The sequence below is a fragment of the Cibotium barometz genome, chromosome 2 (genome assembly GCF_041138505.1).
Source record: "Cibotium barometz isolate CiBa-2024 chromosome 2, ASM4113850v1, whole genome shotgun sequence".
In the NCBI taxonomy this organism is placed as follows: domain Eukaryota; kingdom Viridiplantae; phylum Streptophyta; class Polypodiopsida; order Cyatheales; family Cibotiaceae; genus Cibotium; species Cibotium barometz.
The window spans coordinates 65,128,509-65,153,323 of record NC_141047.1 but is presented as its reverse complement, the minus strand read 5'-3'; positions in this window follow the sequence as shown (position 1 = coordinate 65,153,323).

Sequence of the window (24,815 nt, the reverse complement as noted above, 5' to 3'; positions counted from 1 at the left end):
TTTCTACAAGAACAACCAACACAAGGTCCAGCAAAAGCTCAAGCTTTTACCCCCAAATAATGAGTAATTGTTGTCACACTAGCTTATCAAAGTAAGCAAGATATTTGAGCTTTATCTAGGGATAGAAATCATTGTTGTTAAAAATATTTCAAAGCTCAATCACCAACTCCAAAATCTTCTAGCTTAGAGGATAAAGATAAAGACAGTGTTCCTATCACATCTGGAGTAGAGTTGAGATTGGGTATTATAGCATCACAAAAAAATGCTATGAGGGAAAAAAGCAAGCGAGAAAAAATGGTGGAGAAGGGTAGGATTCTTAATCTTCACATTCAAAAGATTGAGTGGCCGCCTATTGATACTCTTACAAGAAGAAGGTCAATGGAGATTAGAGAGCCACACACAGTCCATGTGGAAAATTTAAAGAAAAAGATGAAGCTCAATCCACATGCTACTGTTGTTCCTTTTATTGTACTTGTCAATCAAGCAAAGTGTCCTAATAGACAATCTTTTGATATTTCAAAGTTTGACGAGTACACTTACCATGTCATTGGGTGCTCCCACTCTACTGAACTGAGAAAAGGAGGAGAAAAGAGATGCATATATATGAAAAACAAAGATAGCCCCTTCTTTGATCGATCATATTGTAAAGTGTATGTGGGGCCTACTATTAATGAAGCAAAGCTATTGGCATGGGATCACAACAACAATAATGACTATCAGGCCAAGATGTCTTTCATTAAGCAAATAAAATTATCTCACCCCATGAGTACATGGACTACATTGAGAAGCATGGAAAACCAGACTTTATCCTTAGAAGAAAGTGCCTTCAAGAAGTTGGAATTATTGTGGAGAAGGAGAAGTAACCATATGGGCTACAAAATTATGATCCACTTTTCCAACTAGGACTCCGTACTGGTGAGATTTCGGACGCTCAAGAAAGAATCTTTACCATCTGGGAAAGCAACTAATTGAAAGGCCAAAAATCATCAAAGAAAATTAATGATTCAAGTGTTGTTTAAAAAACACGCAACAAAAAGGTAAGCTTCACTATAGAAGAGCTTTTAGAAGATATGAAGTTGATGCCTTGGCAATCCCTTCAAGGTATCAAGGATGAGAAAGTAATTCTTTCTGTCCTGATATGGGTAATTCGGAAGGAGCTTACTCTTGATGAAATGGGTGTCGAGCTCAATAAGTAAGATACGTAGTTTTATTAGTGCATTCTTTTAACAGAAGGTTTTTTTATTTTTGTATTTATTTGATTTGTGTTTTCTAGTCACACACACAATTTTTTTATGAAAATCCAAGCAGCGATTAATAAGTTGAACTGCAACTCATGGGAGGAAGTACGAGAACAATATCCATAGTCAAGCTTCCCTTCAAGAGTTCTACATTGCTTTTAGAGATTGGGTATGTTTTATATTTTCTCGATAATAGTAATTTTATCCCATGTTTTTAGAAAATTTTTATGTCTTTTAAAATTGTTTTGCTATGGCTAGTTATTTTTAATTTTTAACCACCAATATTACATTTATGTATAAATGTAAATTGTGATGTTTTGGTGAGTGGAGATGCATTACTAATATTTATATATGCATGAAGGTGGATATTGAACATCCATTTTGGCACTATCTAGATGTTTAACATCCATTTTGTGTTAAAATGGATGTTCAACATCCAAATTAGCACAAAATGGATATTCGACATCCATTTTATTTTAAAATATATATTAAACATCTAGTTTCTTTCAAAATGGATGTATAACATCCTTTCTATTTCAAAATGGATGTTTTATATCTATCCACTGAGCAAAAGAATTAGTATGAGTAAAGTTTTTCTTTATTGGTTTTCTTAATGCATGTCCTCAACAGCTCATTGTACAAATTTGAATCGTGCTAGATGTGAGAAAGAGCGCTTACTGCTTAGAAATATTGCTCCACCAATTGAAGAAGAGCTACAAGAGTTTTTTCATCTTACCGAGCCTTCAAATGCTTATTTTTACGAGGTTAGTTATGTCTCAAATCGTGCTGATATTGTTCCTAGAAAAGAATATACCTTCATTGTGGTCGATATTTCTTATAGATTCAATATAAGTGTCTCTACCAATGATGATAAAGCCTTTACATATAAGCAATTCTTAAAAATGCTGAAGGGATATCAAGCTTATTACAAACTGCTTCTATTTTCCAAGTAAGACCATATAAGGGAGTTTGGGAAAATCCTAATTCCCATTTTGTAAGATTAAAAATTGGGCGCACGGTGAATCTTTTTAAGAATTTGTCAAAACCCCCTCATGTGACATATCGTTGGAAATCTCTTAAAGTGTGAGGCTTCGGCTCAAATATCACAATACAATTCAAGAAATATAGAACTTGCATAAATAGAGAGAATCGAGTCTTTGATTATATCTATCTTTCATACAATAGATAACAAGAGTATGACTCTTGTGTAGCACTCGAACCACCCGACCACCCCCGAGCTATCTCACTCGCACTCTCACTCATGAAAAACTCACACTCGCACACTCACACACACACACTCTCACTCACATTCTCAATCTTCTTCTTCTTTGGTTTTCTGTGTATTCCTCTTCTTTTTTTTTTAAATGGAAGGCCAAAAGTAGCCCTTTCTTGAGCTTTCTCGATCCGCATGCCATATTTTTGGCGATGTAGCATGCAAATATCGTTCCCATGAAATAATGTTTTTTTTTTGAAAACCTTGGGACCACCCCCGAGCTATCTCCCTCTCGCACTCACTTTTCCTGAAAAACTCACACACACACTCGCACTCGCACTCACAATCTCAATCTTCTGTTTTTTTGGTTTTCTATTTATTCCTCTTCTTCTTCTTCTTTAACACTAGGAAAACATCCCTTTCTCATGGCATGCCACTCACACCTCGGTGACCCAATGAGGATGCTCAATAGCTCATCTTGAACATTCCATCCTCCTCTTCGACTTTGTATTTGTTTTCGGAGGCTAAATCTTTGTCCTTGACCTCCTTTTAGGACTTGCAATGTCTCGACATGAAAACCCAGGCACATTTTTAGCACAAACCACTCAAAGACCACTTTGGAGTCACCAAACGGATGTGAAATAATGCAAATCACAAAATTTTCACTTGAGCAAAGTTGTTCTATGTACAAAATGGAAAAACTCTCTCATACAAAACGTTTCCTAATTCTACCTCTAACCTAATCAAAACTCACTCATGAAAATGGTAACTACCTTAAAATGACCAAAACCAAAACAATTCCTACAACACAAAATTTTGTCAAAACACGTTAGATGTCCTAACAAAGCATCCTCACATTTGTCACACACCTAGGTCTAGGCCATTCCATAATCACTTGAATCTTCTCAAGATCTATGTGGATATCCTCCTTATAAATGACACGACCTAAATACACAATCTTGTTCTTAGCAAAGAACCACTTCACTTGATAATTCACTTGTTTTTGACTAATTCCTCTACAAAGAATTGGTGGCCACTCTTGATCCAAACAAGAGTAGAACCCTCAATCCCTCAAGCCAAAGGAAAGCTCACAAAACTCCATGTAAGTTATTAATTCTACTTTTTTTAAATTCTAATCGATGGTTTTCTGAATTCTTTGATTTTTAATGTGATTATGGATTATAAGCCTTGATGAAAAGGCTTCCCCCTTCTCTTCATTAAGAACTTCAGCCTTTCTTTATCCTAAAATGAGTAACAAATAAATTGAGTTAAACTTTTTCTATTGATTACTCTTTAGAAGTGAAAAATTGATTAGATTAGAGTGCTTTATTTCATCTTGGGATAAATTTTAAAGTAAATTAGAATGGAAAAATTGAGAAATGGTCAACCATACAAAGGAGGTTATGGCAAAATTTTCTTAAACTTTGTGGAAATAGTTTTATCTTTATGTTATTCAAAAAGAATAATCCCCGCCGTTTGTGCATTCTAAAAGAAATTCTTCTTATTTTAAAAGTGTTATTCCTATTTTATGCATAAATAGAAAGATGCATATTGGATATTTTTTTATATAAAAGTGTTATTTTCATTAGATTCACTTTCTATGCATAGAAAGATGCATATTGGATATTTTTTTATTATAAAAGTGTTATTTTAATTAGATTCAATTTCTATGCATAGAAAGATGCATATTGGATATTTTTTTATTATAAAAGTGTTATTTTTATTAGATTCAATTTCTATGCATAGAAAGATGCATATTGGATATTTTTTTATTATAAAAGTGTTATTTTTATTAGATTCAATTTCTATGCATAGAAAGATGCATATTGGATATTTTTTTATTATAAAAGTGTTATTTTCATTAGATTCAATTTCTATGCATAGAAAGATGCATATTGGATATTGTTTTAATTATAAAAGTGTTATTTTCATTAGATTTAAATTTTATGCATAGAAAGATGTATATTGGAAATCTTTTTATTTTAAAAGTGTTATTCCTATTAAATTGATTTTATGCATAAATAGATGCATAAAGAATTTTTATATCAAAATTAGATTCTCTTTAATTCTATGTTTAATTTCCATGAATATTTGATAAATGAATAAGTAAATACTCTGAGAGGGAAAATTCTATCGTTTCATATTCACTTGGTTTATAAGGAGAAAATTCAGGAAATCTATCGAAGTCGAAATATTCAGATAAATGAATAATTTATTCCTCGTCAAAATTCCTGCTTAATTTAGAAATCAGTTAAGTGAATATTTAATGAATGAAATTCAGTAAATTAGTAATTGAAATATCACCCCCCTTTTTGACAAAGATAATTCAAGAAGAAAAAGAGATGTGAAGTAAATAGAAGTGATGAGATGTGAATCAGATAGATGTGAATGAAGGGATGAATAGATGTAATGTGAATAGAGGTGATGAGATATGAGGTAAATAGATGTGATGTGAATAGAGGTGATGAGATGTGAGATAAATAGATGTGAAGAGATGTGTGATGAGAATAAAATAGATGTGAAGAGATGTGTGATGAGAATAAAATAGATGTGAGATAAATAGATGTGAATGAAGGGATGAATAGATGTGATGTGAATAGAGGTGATGAGATGTGAGGTAAATAGATGTGAAGAGATGTGTGATGTGAATCAGATAGATGTGAATAGAGGTGATGAGATGTGAGGTAAATAGATGTGAAGAGATGTGTGATGTGAATCAGATAGATGTGAATGAAGGGATGCATAGATGTGATGTGAATAGAGGTGATGAGATGTGAGGTAAATGGATGTAATGAGATGTGTGATGTGAATCAGATAGATGTGAATGAAGGCATGGATAGATGTGATGAGATGTGAGGTGATGAGATGTGAGGTGAATAGATGTGATGAGATGTGTGATGTGAATCAGATAGATGTGCATAAATGGATGGATAGATGTGATGTGAATAGGGTTGAAGAGATGTGAGGTGAATAGATGTGATGAGATGTGATATCATTTGAATCAGGATGTAAATGAATGATATGGGATGTGAGTGGATGTATGTGAAAGAATGGATGTCAATGTATGTAAAAGAATGTGATGTAGATGTGTATGCGAAGGAATGTGATGTGATGAAAAATGATGTGATGTGACATGAATATATGTGGATGTGAAGTGATAGATATGAATGTATAAATAGATGTGGGTAGTCATACAAGTGAATGATTGGATGGATGTGTATGAATGAGATATGGTGTGGACAGAAGTGATGTGATATAATGTGGATAGAATGTATGTGATCGGATGGTTATGAGAATGTATGTGGTGGTATGAATGAATGAGATGTGATGGGTGTAAATGGATGTGATGTAATTGAATGTGATGGACGAGAATTGATGTGCTGTCATGTGAATTGTGATGGACGAGAATTAATGTGGTGTCATGTGAATTGTGATGTGATGAGAAAGGGAATACATATGAAATAAATGAGGAATGATGTGGAACAATGTGGAAAGATGAGAGTTCGCTATAGAAACTATATTTATGACTTGTTTTTTAAAATGACTATTTTATGTCAAGAATGTTGGGGAAGCATTTTGACCATCTTGTGAATGAGGTCGTGGAGACCTAATCTAATAAAGTTGCAATAGCTGATGGAGAGTCAATGGAGGATGTCTTGCATAGCAAGGTCGGCCGAGGTCTTGACCAGCCTCGGTATAAAATGGTGAGCTTCTGGTACAATGAATGAGGGACCAAGGAAGTGGCCTATGAGTGAAGCACTAGGTGACCTTTGCGAAGGATCCTAGAGAGGGTGTTGACCATATGGTGCTCGCCGAAGATACCCACACGTGCGTCGTGGAAGATATTGAAACAAGGAGTAAGAGTTGTTTTCTAAATTCAGGCATGGATCTGGTTGATTGACCTTGCTAGTCCTCTTCAACGGATGAGTCCATGGTTCTTTTATATGGATCTCTTGGTTGATCTTGCTGATCTTCAACAAAAATTCCATTTGGATATGTGAATATTGCCGAGTACTATGAGTTAGGAACCATCGAAAAGACCCTTGAGTGGACAGGTGGTGAGCGTTATGGTTGACAATGATGCCATAGGTACACTGAGGAAGGAATGACTGGAATGCAATATATTGTGGTAAGATAAGAATGCCACATGTGATATTGTATGGTATGTGAGTGTTGACCAAAAGAGTGGAAAAGGGAGTGCCACATGGCATGATGATGTGTAAAGTGGGATGAGGCTAGAAGTCCTATATCATTGTATGGCTCATGGTGGGGAATGCAATAGAGATCTTGTGTTGAGTGTGCAATCTCTCTCTCTCTCTCATGAAGTTTTTAGTGTGGTATAATCCACCTTAATCTTATGCTTAATCTTGTGTTTATCTCACCATGATCAATCCCATATTAGGATTGTTAACAGGAACTAGGAGGAGTAGAGGTGTTGGTGCCCTGAGATCCATCTACTGCTCCCGTCGAACATACTCACTAACCTCACCCCTGAAAAATTGGTTACCCAAATCATCATGCACAAAGGCAAGTGATCACATACGCGAACTAAGGCACACCTCATCGATCTCCACGTTGATGCAATGTGGTAGCAGTGTCCTGCTGCATGCTCTAGCCATGGTCCCAGTACCAGTAAAGCAATCTAGGACTACATCCTTGCGACGATCGGTGAACATCCTAAGTAACCACTTGCCATAGTACAAGCTAACAATTGGCATATATATAAATGGATGAGAATGCTTAAGATAATGACTATATAATGATTTCACTACTTGAATCGTGCTGTAATTGTCTTGCGAAAGCCTCACTTATGCTCAACAGTATATCAGATGGGATTCTTGTCCGCATCCAATTGGTATGGTGAGGTTTCCTCTTATGGTTTTCGAGTCCAAGAAGATATCGCCGCCCACCTCGAAACCTAAAAAATCTACAGCTACCTCACCTCCCCACATGTCATACTTTGGACGACTGGATGTACTCTCACTGGGGTCCATGAAGATAGAAATGACCAAAACAAAGACATATGTGCACACACTAGTAAGTACATTAGGGAGGGTAATCATTGAGCTTTACTTTGATAAAAACCAGAGAATTCTGTACTCACCTCTTATTAGCCATCTTCTGACATGACATACAAATATCATGGGAAGCACAAGAACAAAGTCCTTTGCAATGTGAAGTTCCAAGTTCTTGCCTACCACACAGCAATCCCCAGGTGATCTGCGTGTAGAGTACACACCATAGTACCATCAGCTTGTAGGAACTCCACAGAAGCACAAAAACCAACTCCACAAGTACCTCCCTAAAAACATTCCATCGAGGAACCACAACATCATCCTTGTGGAGACATAGATCTGTGGGAAAATAGGCCCACACCAAGCGTAGGCCTCCAAGGCTATTGAAGGCATCCATGCTTCCCCACCTCATCAGAGATCCCATGAATCGTTGCAATGCTACAAGATTTGTAGAACAACAAGGCATGTAAGGGGACGACAAACACTATAATGACGATGAATGGAGAGAGTCACTAGCATGCCTAAGATTTTGTACTTGTGTTTTTGCTTTCTCGAAAGCACCAGACACAGAGGTGATTAATGTTGGAGCTCAAAACTAAGTGTAGGGGGTCAACCACAATGGGATGTTAGTCTTCATTTAGACAACACCAAATACATGTTATTATTGTTAATGAATAAATGAACTAATGAATGTTCAAACATGTTAAGTTCACTTGCTAGATCCCAAGAGGTCCACCTTGTCATCTTTCTCTGACCCCTACCCTTTTCTCTCACCATGTGAAGGGGTCACCCTGTGTTTGGGACTGCTGCTCATCATCCTTGGAATGGTTGTCCTCAGATTCCTCATCAATGTCATCCCCTTCCCACTCTGGCTGCCGGGACCTTTTTTGGGACAATGGAGGCTCCTCATTTCTGGATTTCTTACCCTTTTTCTTCTTGGGAGCTGATTGCTGCTTGGTGGTAGGCTTCTTGCCCTTTCTATCTACTGCATTCAACCACATTAAAACTTTAAATTCCCAAAAAGAAAGCTTCATAATTCATAAAAATTAAATATTGTACATAAGAATATACTCTAAAACTTCTCTACCTCCTGTGGGGAGGAAACTCCCCCTCTGGGTAGTCTAACCACCATGGGAAAAGTATCCATATGTGTCCTTGCCCTAAAGCTCGTCGATCCACTCTTCGAGGTACAATCATGCCTTCTCTGTGTCTTAGACAGCACCCATGCATCTGAAGGGTTCTCAAGAATGCAGACCCATGCATCTGAAGGGTTCTCAAGAATGTAGACCCAATCACATATACTACTTCTCCACCACCTAATACATAAACATTAAAGAATTCTAAGAAACCAATATAATACGAATGACAACTTCTCCACCATGTAAGGAAAAAAAAAGAGTTGTGCTACTTCATACATGTACAAGAGATGTCGTGTTGTGCTGCACAGTAGGTGTGGTTGCTGGTCTGCATCCACCAAGGTGGCATGCATTTGTCCTTTCCACCTTACGAATGCCTTCTCAAAATGAGACTTCCTATAAGATTTAAGGGCATCTTTGATACCTACTCTAGAGTCCACTATGGCTCTCTCGTGCATGCTGGCTAGTGCAGATTAGCCCACCTCTAACATCGTGTACAATTTTAGCATGTACTTGGTCAATTGGAACCATTACATATGACGATGAATCCACATGAAGAACGCTCTATTGGATGGCAAAATCTGCATGTCCCTCATAGGGGAACTCGCCACCAGTCAATATGTCAAGGACCTACATTTCCTGCATTGTGAAGAAGCATTATGTTTCTACTTACTTTAAAAAAAGAATGTAATGCGTCAAGAGAGTTAGAGATATTACTCTTCATTTGAAATATGTGCTCGAGCAATCTCTCCTAGCTTTGGAGTAGTGAATTTGTTAGCCTTTTCACTAGCCCTAGTACGAGATCACTTTTTAAAAGAACTCTTTTCCATAGTCGGGGTTTGAAATTTTTGCCAGCTCATGTCCCCTCTTAGTGCCTCCGTCTCCTTGAGGGCATCCCTATAGTGCTTGTCGAACATTTCTACACTCATCATGTATTCTCTACTTCCTCACTCTCAGGCAGGCCATTGATCTTGGCTTGGTACATGGCATCAAACTCCAACTGTAATGCATTTATATTTAAGAAACATATTTCGAAATCAAAACATGCCTTGAGAAAGAGGCACACACACACCTTGAAAATAATTATGACAGGAGTGCCATGGGAAGCTTCAGCCACTTGGATCTATTAGTTACTTGATGAGTAAGCGCTTTTTGGGCCCATGCACAATCAGCATCATTGAACTTTGACAACAATTATTGGATCTTGCCGATCATTAAACTTTGATCGGCAAGATCCACACGCTGCATCAAAACTATATCATGTGCTGTTCGGCACATGAATGGTAGTGATCCTAAAAATTTTGCATGCATTTTAAACAAGGTAAATGATGGCATATACATTGTTTGTTCATTTCATACAAAAAAAATGTACAATTCACTTACTCGTTGATCATGCGTGCAGCACCAACAAGAAATCCACCTCCTCCTCCTCATCAAGGAATCTGACCACTCTACAATTCACCTTGGGAATCCTCTCTTTTTTGACTTGATTGGTATTCACCCATTCTTGCAAAGATTTGAGTCAATGGTTGGCATCCACCAAAACAACAAACATCTTCCCAACCTTGTGTTGCTATCCTTCGGTCTTCTCTAGTATCATGTCAATCTCACCTGACAATGATAGGTTGTGATCGGCTGCACTTCAACGATCGAATGGAATGTGTAAGATTTCTCCCCAGCCTCTCAGGATGTCCAGTATCTTTTTCTGTAGTCAAATCCCTCTTCAGAAATATAAAAGATCTTGTTTCTATCAGTTTTGGTCTAGAGAGAGAAAATCTTCTAGAGAGTGATAATTTAATTTTTAAATATTTTTGGATAGAAAAATATCTCATCTTATTAAAATAAGTTCCCCTGAAACAGAAGTTCAAAAAGATTTTCAGAAGGTGCATAGAAATTAAGTATAATCTGTTCAAGAGGCATTATCTTGGGAGTGAAGATTTTTTCAAAATTTTAAATTAAGGTTCCTATGGACCAATAAGATTCATCCAAATGTAGGGAGGAAATAAATAGAAGAATAAAAGGAAAATCTCCCAAAAATGAGTAAATACTCACATAAGATGAAGAGTAAATACTCACATAAGATGAAGAGTTGACTAAGGACAAGGTTAAAAAAGAGAGATATTTAGGTGAAATGATGCTTTTTTTACACCTCAGTATGGGGGAATTCCCCTCATGAAGGAGGCACCTATTTCACATGCTTGAATGAGTTTTAAACTCCCAAATAATGAGATATTTTTATCTCTCCTCTCTCCTGTTTCAACTAGATCCAAAAAGTGAGCAAAACTGACCTAAAAATGGTCAAAAATTGACCAAACTGATCCAGAAAATTCTAGAATTAGTTTGCTTGGTTAGAAGCTCACTTTTTCCTATAAATAGAAGCCTTACCCTTTGTTGAAACTCAATAGTGTTTTTGCACTGTTACCCTGCCTCTCCCAAGTGCCAAAAACAATGAATTTTACTCTCATAATTCATTAGTTTTTGACCCTCTCTCTTCCAAAAGATTGGTGACCACTCTTGTTTCAAACAAGAGTTGAACCCTCAAACCATCAAGCCAAAGGAAAGTTCTCAAATTGTCTATGTAAGTTGGAGATTCTTCTCTTTTCTATTCTTTTTATGGTTTTTTATGATTTTGTCTTCTCTAAATTAAAAATGATGTTATGCCTTATTGCAAAAAGGCATTCCCCTCTCTTCTCTAGTAAATCCAACCATTCTTTATCCTAGATGAATGTTTAATGAATAAAATCAAGTTTTTCATAATGTTTCTCTTAAATAAGTAGAAAAATATTTACTTTAGAATGATTTAAATACTCTTGGTGCACTTCTAATTAATTTTAGAGACTAAAAAATTAAAAAATGGTCAGCCATACAAAGGAGGTTAAGGTAAAATTTTTTGAAAATTTGTGAAATAAATTTCATCTTTTATTAATAAAAAAGAGTAATCCCCATCGTTAGAGTATTCTAAAAGTGTCATTTTTATTCATGCATAGAAAGATGCATATGGATTAATTTTTATAAAAGAATGATTTTCAATAGAATTAAATTCTATGAAATATACTTATTGATAATTTTTTTATTATGAAAGTGTTACTTTCTTCACTATGGATTTTTATGCATGAAATAATGCATAAAAGTATATTTTTTTATTACAAAAGAGTTACTTTCATCATATTGATTTTTATGCATAAAAGTATGCATAAAACTATAGATTTCTATGCATAAAAGTATGCATAGAAGAATATATTTTTTATTATAAAAGTGTTAGTTTTATCATTATTGATTTCTATGCATAAAAAATTTATTTTTATTTATTTATTATAAAAGTGTTACTTTTATCATTATTAATTTCTATGCATAAATGGGGCATAAAGAATATTTTTTTATATATTAAAGTGTGATTTTCATCATAAATGATTTTATGCATAAATTAGAGGCATAAAAGAAATTCTTTATTAAAAGAGTGATTTTCATCATAAATGATTTGTATGCATAAACATATGCATAAAAGATATTTTTTTATATATTAAAAGTGTGATTTTCATCATAAATGATTTTATGCCTAAATTAGATGCATAAGAGAAATTCTTTTATTCTAAAAGTGTAATTCCTACTAAATTGGATTTATGTATGGAAAGATGCATAAAGAATTTATTTTAATCTAAAAGTGTTATTCTCATCAATCTTGATTGTATGCATAGAAAGATGCATAAAGAAATCTATTTTTAGTTCAAAAGAGTTATTTTCATCAATTTTAATTTTATGCATAGAAAGATGCATAAAGAAATCTATTTTTAGTTCAAAAGAGTTATTTTCATCAATTTTGATTTTATGCACAGGAAGATGCATAAAAGTTTGATTTTTAATTCAAAAGTGTTATTCTCATTTAAAATGAATATATGCATAGGAAGATGCATAAAAGATTGATTTTTATTTCGAAAGTGTTATTCTCCTTAAAATGGAATTTATGCATAAATAGATACGTAAAGAAATTTTATATCAAAAATAAGAATTATCTTGTATTCTATAAATAGATATGAGGATGTGAAACGAATCAGATAGATGAAAATGAACGAGGAATAGATGGAGATGTATGTATGTGAAAGAATGGATGTAAGAATGTGGATGTATGTGAATGTGAATGTGGTTGTGTAAATGTGGATATGGATGTGGATGTGGATATGGATGTAAGAATGTGGATGTATGTGAATGTGAATGTGGATGTGTAAATGTGGATATGGATGTGGATATGGATGTAAGGATGTGGATGTATGTGAATGTGAATGTGGATATGTGAATGAGGATATGAATGTACGAATGTGGAATGTGGATATGGATGTATGGATGTGAATTTGAATGGATGTATGAATGTGAATGTGGATGTGGATGTATGAATGTTGAATTTGGATATGGATGTATGGATGTGAATGTGAATGTGGATGTATGAATGTGGAATGTGGATATGGATGTATGAATGTGGAATGTGGATATGGATGTATGGATGTGAATGTATGAATGTAGATGTGGATGTGGATGTATGAATGTGAATGTGGATATGGATGTGGATATGGATGTATGAAAGTGGATGTGAAAATGGATGTATGAATGTAGATGTGGATGTGGATGTATGAATGTGGATGTGGATGTGGATGTATGAATGTGGATGTGAAAATGGATGTATGGATGTAGATGTGAATGTGGATGTGTATGTGGAATAATGAATGTAAATATGAATGTGAATAAATATGAAGTCGATATGAGCGAATGGATGAGATGAGATGTCATGTGAATCAGAATGTGAATGAATAATATAAGATCTGAACGAATGAGATGTAATGAGAAATGGATGTGATGAGACGTAATGTAAATTAAGAAAGATAGGAATGGATGTTATGTGAAGTGAATGAATCTGATGTGATGGGATGAAAAATCATGTATTTGGTCAAGAATGGATACACATATGATTTGGAGTTAGATTAAGTAATATGGATTGATGTGGAACAATCTGGAAACTGTATTTGTGAGAACTATTTGTAAATGACTGTTTTATGTCAAGAAAACTGGGGAAGCATTTTGACTGTCTTAAGAATGTGATCGTGGAGACCTACCTGATAAAGTTACAACAACTGACAGAGAGTCAACGGAGGACGTCTCGCGTAGCAAGGTCGGACGAGGTCTTGACGACCAGCCTTGGTTCGATTTAAATGGTGAGCTTCCGGTACGATGGATGAGGGACCAAACTTGGGTGTGTGCATACAATCTCTCCAATAAATTTTACCAACTCACCTCTCACCCCCAACAATTTATCATTGCCAATCTCAACACTTCCCCTCAATGCATCGAAGTGTTCAACAAGTGATGTGCATGTATCTAGCCAACCTAGACACCTCAAGTCCGTTTCATGCACCAAGTTGCTCAGGAGGTACCACCCAAGTGCTTTTAGGACACCCACTTTCGAGAAAAAGGGACCAACCCATAAAGTGAGATGCCTATGCATGCACAACTCAACGCACACCACATTTACAAACCATTTTGAGCACCCACACAGGCTCGGGAAAGGGACCCTCATAAAATTTGGGTGAGATAAAATACAATCATTTTATGCCAATCCAAGGGCAAGGCACCCATCAAAATTCAAGTCGTCACAAAAAATAATTTCCACAGCTTTTTTTTGCAAGCCGATATTTGCCCTTAGGGCGATACATTCTCGTGTGTATGGACCAGGATTTGAAGATAATCTCAAAGCACCATTTTCAAGCATGTGATCAAGTCCTTGGTGTGTGAATGAGTCCTTAAGGTTTATAAGGGATAACCTTATCTTTTCCCCAAAAAAACTTTTTTTGTTGTTGTTGTTGTTGTTGGTGGTGGTGGTGGTTTGTAAGATTTCCCTGCGCAGCACCACACAACTTGTAGGGCTCTGTCAGTCGTCATCTTCTTTGTCGACTTTTTTGCTTATCATCACCATAGCTTCCAATAGCTCCTTCAAATTCTGTAGCTTTATGCCTTTGCCAAATGGGACCCATTTTTTGCAGGTCGTCTTACTACGTTGCTGCCACAAGGCCCATTATTTTATTTTTTCCATAGCCACAACTTCCTCTCTACAGCTTCTATGGCAACTTCCTCTTAAATTTCATGTTGCGCTTCTTCATTGCATAATCGGACCCACTAGTTGGTCTTTGTCTTCTTGCCAGTGCTGTACTTCTCTCATTGTACCACAGGTTCCATGGCGACCTTGCAATCTACAACATCTATTGCTTTACTTCTGTCATGTGCATGACTTCTTGTTCCAACCTCTGTCTTGTTGCTCGTTGATGTTGACTCTTCACCAAGCATAGCTTCTCTTCTATAGTGCCTTGCACTATTTCGTAGCTTGCACCATTTTCACACTGCGCAACCTCTTCAAAATATTCATGGTTGCAACATCCTTGATTTCCTCTTGCTTTTGTTGCCCTTAATGCTCGTGTCTCCTTACACGTAGTCCTTGCCTTGGTCATCGCTTGAGCCAAGAGACATCATATCTCACAAGGATGATTTCTCTAAGAGCATGTATCCTTGTTGCAAAATGATTTGCCCCCTCAACCTCTTTAATTAGGTTTCATCATATCCATTTACATGGCCATGTTGAGCTCACACATGAGCTCCATAATTGCTTACCTTCCATATTTGACAAGCAAGCTTTCTATACAGCTTCTATCACAAAGAAACTTCTCCAAGGGTGCCTTAACATAGATTTCTTTTGCAAGAAACCATAGGTTCTATACCTTGTGAAAGTTTCCTCTTGCTTCCACCAAACATGGCCCATTTTCCATGAGCGACATCTGCACTGAGTGCATCCTTCTTTTGACGCACACACAAGGACTCCCAAATGAGCTCGCAACCTCGCTTGCCACAATCTTGACAAACAATATTAGCAAATTGTTTCGACCACCATAACTGATCTCAGATAAGAACTTAGAATATGGTTGTATAACTAGTCAAAAGAACTGGGAGGCATCTAGTCTACAAGCCAACGCAAGTAGAATAGGCAAAAACATCTGTAGATAGCAATAAACGTGCCATCTTTAGAAACGTATTGCTTTTTCACATTTTTAGTATGAATGGACTCTAAATATGTAAAAGTACTCTAAATACGACCTCCTATCACCTAAATTCGAATTTCTATTTTTGGAGATACTTATCTCTTAATAGAACTATTCTTGTCATCTTATTTCTTTTAGGATTTTTGGAGCTAATAGTTTTATTCTAACATTTTCCTAATGTTTCTAGCCTTATTGTCTCACTCTTCTCTAAGTACACTCTCTTTCCTTATTGAAATCTATATTAAAAGAGACACATACATGGCTTGGGAGGGACCTTACAATCTACCCCACTTAAAAGATTTGAGATGTCCTCATCTCGTGAGCTAGGGTAGTATCTAAGTAAATCCTCCTCTCTCTTTCAAAGTGGTGTCCCCACTAGGTAGAAATCTTCTTTTATCTAAACATTGTTCCAAGTCCCTTATTTCATGTGTTTGGCTTGTTTTGTTGTGCCTCCAAAAGGTCTATTATTCTAAAGTTAATTGGCCTTATTATCCTAAGTTCATGCATCCATATACCTCTCATATGATATGAACCTTCGAATTCCTTATTCTATACCCCCATCACTACAAACACACACTTTCAACATGCTCAATGCCCAAATGCAAGAGTCGTAGGAATCAAAGTCCTACCACATAGCAATCCTTCACAAATACAAGCATTCTTCCATGCTCAAACACTAAATTAGAGGCAAAATCACCAAAATACCTTCACAAATCTCCTTGGTAGCTTCTCCTTGATGATGAAAACTCAATTTTACATCCCCCCATGATGCAAATCTTCACTTCAATCTTGACGATGGTGGCTCCATTGCATCTCCCTTGATGCAATCTTCAATTGGCAACTTCTAGTCTCCATCTTCTAATGAAAATCTCTCTCAAATCCTCATAAATGCAAATATAAATGATAATATGAGTGTGCATAATTTTTTTTAAATCATATGCTAATACATAATGGAATGCTTAATCAAATAACCTCATAAACAAGAAAACTATACATAGATAGGCACCATGACCAAGAGCCCACTCTAGCTCTGATACCATGTTATTAACAATCCTAACATGGGATTGATCATGGTGATAGACACAAGATTAAGGTATACCACACTAAAAATTCCATGAGAGAGAGAGAGAGAGATTGCACACTCAATACAAGGTCTCTATTGCATTCCCCATGAACCATACAATGATATAGGCCTTTTAGCCTCATCTCACTTTACACATCATCATGCCATGTGGCACTCCCTTTTCCCCTCTTTTGGTTAACACACACACCATACACTATCACATGTGGCATTATTATCTTACCACAATATCTTGCACCTCTAGGGTGCTTTCCCACACTCAACCAAATAGCCCATTCATTTTACATTGCACATTTCAACAGTGCTCATGAGCCCAACACAATCTAGTGCCTCATCATGGCCACTTGGTGTTCCAATGGAGCCCCAATATTGACATGTCGTGCCACATACATTCCCCGTGGGTTCTTTTGTAGTTCCCTCATCATGGGCACCATGTGCTGATCTTCCAAAGCCACTATTCCCACCTGCACCTACACCATTTGGTAGAGCTCCCTACCCAACACCACCTTCCATCGGCACGTGCGACATCCGTATTGATGTATTTCACTAGCTTATAATGAAAAAATATATTAGTTTTAGACATTATGGTTGTTCACTCATATTATGCCAATGGCATTGTTTTTTACTTCTTCCATGGCATTGTTTTTTGAGAGAGATGGAGCAATTGCTGTGTGAGATCTCAACGACAGGAGAGAGAGAGAGAGAGAGAGAGAGAGTAAGTGAAAGAGAGAAAGAGTGTTTGCTTAAAGTAAGAATTCTAGTGCTCAAAAAATTATTTTTTATTTCTTTAAAAGTTATAAATACAGTAGAGATTGCCATGTTCCAATACTCTTCTTCTAGACACATCCCACACCGCCCTCCCCTTATATCTTCATATTGCAATAGGCTCTTTGTAAACTCCTTTGTCATGGGTTCGAAGATCTAGAAATCCCTTTAATGCTACTAAGTTTGCAACCATCTTAAGTAAAGCTCTTCAATATTTCATGCACCTCAAAGAAAAGGAACCTAGATCAGATGCGGTTATAGAAGCATGGACAACAACGTCTGAAGTACATGAGCTCTACAAGAATCTCAAAACATGCTAAGTGGTAGACCTTGCAGACAAGAACATGCTAGAGGTGAAAGCAGCAACAACCATTGGGATATGGAGAGCTTTTGGAATCATTGAAGAGGAAAAGGAGGATCCTCTTAGAGCTGAAGTTGCCACCTTCATTCGCCAGTTAGGGTAGATAGAAAAGGCCAAGATGATAGTTGAGGCCCAAAATGATTTCATATGGTGTCTTTGTGAATAAGTACAAATGATAATGTCATGTCGTAGGTGTTTGTCATATGTAATATTGTGGCCTTGTAAGCTTTCTAGGTAATATAATGGAAGTTTAACATCATAATATGGTTTGAAAATGAGTTGCAATGATAGTTGTAAACGAGTTGCAATGATAGTTGTAAATGAGTTGTAATGTGTGTAATGCTCTTGTATCCATCTACTCCTCTCCTCTACTATCACCATGAGTTGCAATGTGTGTGACAGTAGAGGGAGAGAAGTGTAGAGAGAGAAACTGCTTGCCTAAACACCAAAAAAGTGCTCGCTTGAAAATTCTCGCTAAAAAAATACACCCTATTAGCCCTATTAGCCATGTGAGATCACACAAAAGATTTACACACAAACCTAGACATAGATATCACTCTGTACGACAAACCAAGCTTAGAAATTATAAAAGTGGTTACCCAACTGCCTTCTGAGTTTAAAACTATCCTCCCAATGACTTGATTTGGATATTTGAAGCCACCAACTCCCAAAAAAATACACCCAACAACATAACAAACCAAAGGTAAAAATAAACCATGCTTCACACAAAAAACTCCCACTGAAAACTCACCAACCTAACCAAGTACACATTCAACAATTGTGGTCCCTATGGCACTGTTTTTATCCCAAGGTTATTACAAGGGGATGGAATCCTTGTGGATTCCAAAATAGAAAATGTTTGACACCTTGTCTAACAAACTTACTAAACCAAGCTATATCCTAAATGTTTACAAGGTTGTTTATCCAAGTCCCACTATTACCAATTACATGCAGGCGATTCCTACTGAAAATTCTTCACACATAAGGGTCATGTAGATAAAAGATTGCTTGAAACAACCTCAAATGGTGGGACCAACTTTACAACTTATCAAACTAATCTTGGCTCAATGACTTTCATACCAAAAGGTAACAACTCGTTCTTAACTATGTGATAAACATTTTGTGCTTGGTTGCTAATAGTTGTTATCTTGTAAGACAATAGATCCTAGAGGAGTACTTGTGTACAGGTAATAAAGAGATGTGAAGCTGCTCTATTGTCAACTATAAAATCTCCTTTTCTTTGCCTGTCACAACTTGTGCAAGCATACTTCACTCACGCACTAAGCACCTAAGATAGAGACCTCATCAACGATCATTAGCCCATGGGCCCTCACTGAGTTTCTTGCATTGCATGTTACATTTACATTTTACATGAGTAGGGCGCTACATTACATGGTACATGCATTAGACACTATAAATTCTTGTGACACATTAATCAAATCCTTACAAAACAAAACCAAAAAAAGAGGGAAGATAATAAAAAGAAAAATTATGTGTGGCGAGTGGTTCTTCTCTAATCATAGCATACATAACCTTCTTAACCTCTCAACTTCAACAATGTAATCAAGGTCCCAGATAATGCACCTCAAACCAGAAAATAAAGCAAGAAAAGACCCTAGGAACATCCCAAAGAGGAGCTACGTAAGATGCAAAGCCTATCATCATCTTGGGAAGTTAAATGCAAATAAAATCCACAAAAAAATCAAACAAATTTATCAACTTCTTTAGTAAGGGAAAACAAAAATTTGTGCTCACAAAGGATACCAGGTATCTAACCAGTCTACTTTGACAAAGTCACTGTAGGAAAAAGATGCGAAGAACAACCAACCAACTCTAACAAAGAGAAGAAGTGGCACCACAAAAAATCTAATGATTTATCTTGAAGATCAAAAATGTTGTGGCATGCTATCTCTTCTCTTTTACTCACTATACTCAATGTTTCCAATTATACATCATTGTCTGAGTTGCATGTGCTAGAGAGACATGCATAAGAGTCTAAGTCAAGTCACTTATGCCGGATGGGTAAGCATAAGAGCTAAATCATTAAGTTTCTCAAGGGGGTGGAGAATTTCATGTAAATTTTTCTTGTAGTTCTCATTGTACTCAACTTTTTCAATTATACATCATTGTCTAAGTCATGTGTGCTGGAGAGCATGCATAAGAGTCTAAGCCAAGTCACTTATTCCAGATGGGTAAGCATAAGAGTCTAAGTAAAGTTGCTTGTGCTAGATGGGTAAGCATAAGAGTCTAAATAAAGTTGCTTGTTCCGGATGGGTAAGCATCAGATCTAAATCATTATTTTTCTCAAGGAGGGTGGAGCATATCATGTAAATTTCTTTCGTAGTTCTACACCACCCATGCATTGCACACTAACATGCACAAACTTTGCACTATACTTCAAACCTCGACATCGAAATCCCTCCCCAACATTCAACTCTTTCATGCACCGCATGCTATTTTATTTTGTGATGCATATAAGTAGGTAGGTGCTTACATAATTCAAGCACATGGATTAAGCACCTTTGCTTGTTTTGTCCTATGCATATGTATTGGCACCGCCATCTGTACCCTCAACTTCTACGACTATCCATCACACATGGATTAAGCACCTTTTCTTGTTTTGACCTATGCATATGTATTGGCACCACCATCTATACCCTCAAATTCTAGGACTATATCACACACCACTGACTTACCCACCAACACACATATTTCATACCTTTGCCAATCAACAACCTCTCAAACCAATTTCATTTTAAGCCTTGCCAAACTAACATCCATTACCTAGGTTTGAGGACATACCTAGAACCGGGAGGGGGGAATGTTATCTCAAGGTTAACATGGACCACCGACATACATCAATGGACACACATGAAAAGTTTGTGTACACTGGTCATGATTGAAGATGAGAGTGATCTACGAGCCAAGAGTATGAAAACGTAGTGGAAGGTCACCAAAGGAAATACACACATGATGGACACACCACCTAAAAGATCCTTCTCCGCCCTCACTTATGTGTGTGTCAGAATTAATAACTTGTGTTCCAGGGTGGATGCATGGTAAGGTGGTACACTTTGGACCAGTAGAAATAGCGGTTTTTGGGTTGTGGTTTGCAACTTGGAAATGAACTTTGAATTGGGAAAAAAATGAAAATATTTTGAAAACTAAGAAAAGAAAATGTACATAACTGAAAAGATAGTGGGGGGGATAACTGAAAGTGGGGGGGATAACTAAAAGTGGCGGGGTAATTATTATCTTTTGTATGCATTCTCTACGTGCACTATCTCATTTAAAAAACTCAGAGTCAGCAAATCTCTTATCTCTTCCTCTCCCCACTGATAGCAACTTGAGAACATGTCTAAATCTTCAACGATGGCTAACTCGAAGGGCAGCGAGACGAAGACACAAAGGTAGCCCTTCTCTCTATCTCTCTCTCTCTCTCTCTTTCTCTCTCTCTCTCTCTCTCTCTCACACACACACACACACACACACACACATACACACACAAACACACACACACAGCTCATTAACCTGCTAATTGAGGTCCATAGATATTGGTGGTATTGAGTTCTTTTTTTTGTGCTCAATATATGAGAGACAGGGAGAGTGTGTTTGCCTGCCTAACCAATGTTTTTTGCATGGCAAAAGCATGCACCCGCCAAGTTTCACCACCCGTAGTTAGAGACAAGCCATTGAAAGAATTTTGTAGGACTTCATAGGATTTTTCTAGAGTGTATGGTCTCAATCTTGAGGGGGAGGATGCACGGCATCTGAATCCCAATGAGGTGCCACCAAATCATTGGCTAAGAGTGTTTTTAGAGCTCCCCGAGAAAAATAAGAAACAGGAAAGCAGGACCACTATCTACCCTTGTATACATTATATAAATAGGTTTACCAAAGTACACACTCTCAAACTATTCTATGGGCCTTCAATTTTCCCGAGGCTATGTCTAGGTCAGCACCACCGGTCTTGTGAAGTGGACCGTATTCGCTGAGCAGGTTGTTAAGAAGACAAGTGTCGATATGGTAATTGCACAAAAAAAAGAACTCAGTGGATGTGTGAAGTAGGTGTACAGTTGATGTCATCCTATGAGCTGTGGTGTAACACTATCTCAGAACGCATGCACTCCATTGGCATAAGGTAGCCTCTATGAGGTAAAGGTGGAGGTCTTAGGTCAGGTGAACATTGGGGGATGACACTTTACTGAATACCGAGTGTAGCAAAGAAGCTGCATTGCTGGCTCTTCGTATAGCGACAACAAAGGTAGAGGAGGCAAAGTGCATTTTACATCGCATTAAAGGTGCAATTGAATACCACTCCATGATGTGTCCATCAAATAACATGCCCCTTGATGCACAAGAACAAGCGCAGAGGGACAGCTTCAAGATAAACTTTGTGTCACTAGAGAAGCTCTAGAAAAAGCAAAGGTATGTACATTTGTTTTCTGTATATGAAGGAAGTCCATGCCATGTTCATCACCTCTTTGTCTATGCTTATAGGCCGATTTAGATTGCAAGAATGAGACTGTGGAGAAAGCAGGTGCTAGTACAGCTTTCATGATGGGTTTGAAGTTAGAGAACTCTAGCATGATGATCATTCCACAACCGCAAAATATTCTTCTGCATGAGGATACTATGCTGATTGTGACGGAAAGTTGCCCAGGGTGTGGCCTCGGGTTCGGAGTTGACTAGTCTATTGTTGGTCTGTTTATACTACCTTGCAAGCATGCGTACCATGCATTTTTCTACTCTTATGTATGTGTCAAAAGCATTGCAGTTGGTTATAGCCAGGCCATACCCAAAGAAGCCAAAAAAATGGTGGTAAGGAAACCACTTGGTCATGCCATGCTTGAAAAAAAAGGTAGCAACCTATACTGTTTAACTGGTTTTATTTGATTAGCATTCTTGGGCATTTGCTAATATCACCTTTAAGCACTTGCTATATGCCACCCTATTTGAAACCGGTTAACACCCATTTGCAGTGCTTCCAAGCTATTACAATGGGTGTCAATCTAGTGATTGAAAACCTATTGTTATGCTCCAAACATATAAAATAGTTATCAATGGGGACTCAAACCAATAGTCCAAAATCCTTTCAAGTTCCCCTTCTCTTATAAACTTGTCTTCAACCAGTTGCAATTTGTCATACTCTCAATCTATAAACTAGTTGTCAACAAGTTAGTAGCAAGTTGCAATCTGTCATACTCTCAATCTATAAACTAGCTGTCAACCAATTGGTAGCAAGTTGCCATTTATCATGCTCTCAATTTATAAACTAGTTGTCAACCAATGGTGGTTATAAACCCTTCCAACCCATAAATTGGTTTCAAAGGGGTTGGGAAATAAGGGTTAAAAACCATTAAAGTGACCCAATTTATAATTTGGTTTTAAACCAATTTTTAAGTTAACTATCAATGCTAATATAATTGGTTGTTAAATTATAAACTAGTTTGAACCATTGGGTTGTAAACCCTCACAACCTATTATATGGTTATCAACCGGTTGGAAACCTTTGGTAAAAAACCCTTTAGGGGGGTGCCCTAACTTATAAACTCGAAATCCACCAGTTGAGTCAACCGGTTGCAAAGCACTGTGTTGCAAATCACATGCTTTGCTCTCAACCTCAAAATTCATAGATGATTTACCATGTGTTAAAGTGATTTGTGTATGTCTTCTAATCATTTGAAATATGTGTTGCTAACAATGAATTTCAAAATGTGCAAGCTACACTTTAGCACCATTTTTTAGTAGGCAGGGAGGGGCCGAAGTAAAACATGAATATGTTGATCTGAGTGAGGATGTGGAGCATAGGCTTCTCCTTCATGTAGTAGAGGAAACCCCAGAGAAAATGTCTTGTATGGGAAAAAAGCCTGGTGAGGTTTTTTTGATCTCCATCGTCATGCTTTCACATGATGAGACCACACTATTGATTCAATAAGTGTTATCGTTGTTGGCTTGGAAGAAGGGGAGGGCAATGTCAACAAGGAACCAAAGAGCACCACTTTGAGAACTAAGTTGAGTGCAGGGAGATCTGTCACCCATGAGGCATGATGGAAGAAGCTCTCCAAGTGGGCACAATCACATTGCAAGCACTGAAACCCGGGGCAAGCATGTGCTAATCGCGTGACTCATTCTAGGACACCAAAGAAGAAGGGTTTTGATGATCAAGGTGTGCTAAATGTTCAACTGTCACCCGTGAGACAAGAAGGAAGTTTTGGGAGTCAGTACCAAGAAATAACGGACAAGTGGGATGCCTGCTCACAACTATTGGTACTGACCCACGCTAACAAGAACTTATAGTATAGTCCGTGAGCAACATGACCTGAAGGGGAGTGAGTACCAGCAATATGAGGCCAATAGGATGCCAACGAGCCTCATATCGTTTGGTATTGACCCCATGAGTAAAATGATGCAAGGGGTTAGTACTAAGAGAAATGGGGCCTACCGGATGTCACAAGCTGTATATCGCTTGGTACTGACCCCATTAGCAAAAATACCACAAAAGGTCGTTAGTTCCTCATGATATAGGGCCAGCAAGATGCTAATGAACCTCATATCGATTGGTATTGACCCTGTGAGCAAAATGATCTGTGAGATCCCACTGCCCCCTCCACGCACCGGATTCCCGATTGCTAGCAGCAGCAGTAGCGAAAGCAGCTTCCTCTTGCGCGGGGCAGGGTTTCCCACTCGGGGCCTCGCCCTCGAATGTCCGGGCACGAGACTAAGCTAGTGGTCATTCTGGCAGAGCGGAAGCAGCTCCCTCTTACGCGGGACAGGGTTTCCCACTCGGGGCCTCGCCCTCGAATGTCCGGGCACGAGACTAAGCTGGTGGTCATTCCGAAAACCAAAATCGGGGAAATTTTCCATGCCCAAAAAACGGGGACGATTCCACCATTTTGAATTTCTTAACGAATTTTTCTAACGAGGTCAAAA